Below are 3,685 nucleotides of genomic sequence, written 5' to 3' on the forward strand. Positions count from 1 at the left end.
AAATTAGACCCTATGATTGGCCTCCATCACCAGGTGATCAAGAACAAATTCAAAAAATCACTTGGATGGATTATCCATATGTTGAATTACCCTACGAGGAGCTCACCTGCATGAATGATTTATGTCGTACTAACAATAAAAGAATTTATGCTCGTAAAAAAGGAGCTTTTCATTTCAACTATTCAAAGGAGGAGGGCAAGATCTACATTAGTTCACCTATTGCCAATGAAAAGATTATTCTCAATGATAACTTAAAGGACGTTGTTGTTTTTAAGCTCAATATAATCAACGGTAGAAGTGCTGGAAACATTAATTTAATTTTTGCTGACTACCAACCTGCCTTCTCCACGGACCCTTGTATATTTCTCTACGCTTCATTTGTGGAAACATCTCGGGTTGGTAATTCAAATGTTCCCCTCCTCCTTCCGAGTTCTTGAACGAAAAACCAACCAAGAACATATTCACCACTACAATATAAACCATTTTCAGCATAGTTCTTCAAACACTTCCTATTTGGAACTCTGTCAGTTAACACTAAGAACCGGATTAAATGATCCTCTAGCGATGTCAAAAGGCTTAAATGTTAGAAAATATTATTTTTGACCCAGTTTAAACGACGACGGCACACACAACTAAAAAAATGAACAATAGAAGAATTCCATTTGTCTGTCCCGATATTGACTGTTATCTTGGTGCTTTGAGTCCACGTCAAATAGGGACTGGATTGGACTACTCCAAGGGGCCTACTACAATGTCTGGCTATGGTCTTGGTAGCTGGTTTTCGAGGCTATTTCGTTCTGCACTACCTCTTGCCAGAAAATATCTTATACGTGCTGCGTCAAATTTTGCTGCCTCTACACTACAGGTCTGGGGTTCGGGTAAGAATTTCAAGGAGAGTGTTAAGGAAAATATTAGATCTTCAGCAAGAGCCGTTTGTGAAAAATTTAAATCTATAATAACTGGGGAGGGATTAAAAAGGATGTGTTTATATCATTCACTCTTCATTCTCATGTCAGGCAGGAAGCCAAGGACATACAAAAAGTCGTTGAAACATAAAAGCACGAATGCCAATACGCAGAAGAAAAATAAGAAAAGTAATAAGAGTGTTGGATAAAAGTATTATGTTGTCTATTAAGATGAATTATATCACAAAACGTTAATAAGAGAAATCAATAAGGACATCATTGAATATAGACATTTCTTAAAATTTTGATTTAAGAGTAAAGTATGTCTCCTCTGAAAAATATCATACTCCACACACACTCTCGTAAAAAATACACTTTCAAATATTTTCCCATGAAGGCTATTTCATTGATTTGTCCTCAAAATTCATCGATTTAAATGTTGTTGTGAAGAACAAATCAAATAATACAACTCCAACTGCCGGCGATGGTGTCTCCTATGAAAACTGTATTCTACAAAACCTATTTAAAAAGATTAATGTATTTATTAAGGGAACAATGATGAGCCTTAGCAATAATTTATAAAACTATGTAAGCTATCTATATTTTATTATTATGATGCAAAATATGTACACCGAGCTGAGATGACAATCATTGTTCTATCAATATCGATCAGTAGTTGATATTAACGGTAATTTGACTACTGAAGTCACCCAGGAGTATGATCTAGTTGGAAAATTAAATCATGAGATATTCAATATATCCCAATGACTACCCCTAATGTCAAGATTGACATAAAGTTAGAGATGGCCCCTCCGAATTTCATTTTTAGAAACACTTCCTGAAGCACCGGATCCAAATGTCATTATCACACCGGCAATTCTCCACGTCTGAAAAAAACTGTTTAGGAGATCTGTTCCAGTGGCAGTGGAGAAACTAAGAGCCAATGGTAATAGCATTCAAATTCTTGTCCCCCGTACAATCTCTAATCAACTTCAAATTTCCACTAGCTCTCGTATCTATGGCAATTAGTGCTTTATCAATGGATAAATCAAAAAAAAAGTAGCTTTGGCCTTTGTGAAGAGTGGTAGTGCGTTTGAATCCTAGACTAAATCCCCCCAGGATTTTAAGTTTTTCGATCTATCTAGCCTTGTGTGCAAAGTGAATGGTATTCCACTTTACCCTCTATCATTTTACAAAAAAACGAATTGAACTCACTACGATTTAACCATGAAATCGCTAGATCTTTACTCTCAACTATTTAAAAATAGACGAACTAATTCAATATTTTCAAAAAATCACGGGGTTATTGCTTTGGATTTTTCAAGCATTCACGATATAACCATCGTACGACATGGTAATGTACATTTAGAGTGTACATTTGCCAATGCTCTGACTGAGAGTATCACGCTAATATCACTGAGTCAATTTGAAACCTATTGGGAAATCACGCCCGACGGCAGTCTTCTACTATACCTAGCACCATAAACACAATCCAAATAATCAACGTATTTAGTATGGATCCATACATGTCCCAGTACAAGTCCTATTGCATACCCTCGGACTTCATTGAAAAAATTCCAAGTGTTAACAATACCATAATCTGTGTTAATAGCAGTCCATCAACTTTGACGACCGGTAATTGGCTATGCATCTTTCAAACAGCAAAGAATATTGAATTTTTTGATCCTCTTGGCCTATCGTATAGATTCTACGCTCCATACATCAGCAACTTCATTGACAGCAGGGGGGAAACCATTATTCAAAATCAACGAAGAGTACAGGATTTAACGACTAAGACATGTGGCTTTCATGCACTACTCTTTTTCATGTTCAGATGTCTTGGCTACACCTACAAGCAGTTTCTCAACATCTACGTAGACTTACCTCAATTGAACGACTTTCAAGAGGATAATATACTAGCAAGATTATTTAATATTAATTTTAGTTCCCTGAGAATAAAATCTTCTAAGGACGTATTTGAAATTTTTTATTAATAAAAAAAAATTATAGACCTGATAAAACAACTGTTCTACTCTTTAGATTTCATCCATTAGTATTTATTTGTCAACAACAACTAGTGCGGGTAGATTATCTGGATACACAGTGTACTGATCCTGATGTAGTGCAATGTCAGGATTATATTTTCTACAGTAGAGTGTGAATTCACTCTTGTTATATCTCATTGTATAGTCAATGATACTATTCTCATTCATTCTATAGAATTAACATGTTTAAAATTGCTTATTTGAAGCAATTTTACAAACAGTATCCTCAAGTGTCGAATCACATTCCGTCAATGCAAAATAAAAATCTATGTGATTATAATCATAACACTCAGTGTATTCACAACGTTGACGTAGAAACCATATTCTTTTGTTGTTCCAACAGTTGAATCGTTGACCGGGTTCCTCCTCCCATAAAAATCTAAAACCACGACGATACCGAATTCGTAGCAATAAACTAAAAGCCCAGTTAGTATTCTTTCAGACCATACCTTGATGTGTATTATACAACTGATTGCATTTTTCATAATGACAATTGGATCATATGTAGCATCTATGATGAGAGTCACCCAACTCCTAACGACAGGAAGTACAACCTTTAATTTTCACAGCATATCCTCTATGCAATTTACACGGGTTGCATAATCTACACTTTTCATCATACTCGTCAATAGTTTTGCAATTCTCAGATGATTACCAGCGTCCGTATTTGTACAGGCAGCATGGGCATTTTTTGTGAATTTTTTCTAGAGTTAGCGCTATAACTGCAAAAAATGA

Source organism: Artemia sp. Qi Xiang Cuo, chromosome 8 (genome assembly GCF_049724085.1).
Source record: "Artemia sp. Qi Xiang Cuo chromosome 8, ASM4972408v1, whole genome shotgun sequence".
Lineage (NCBI taxonomy): Eukaryota > Metazoa > Arthropoda > Branchiopoda > Anostraca > Artemiidae > Artemia > Artemia sp. Qi Xiang Cuo.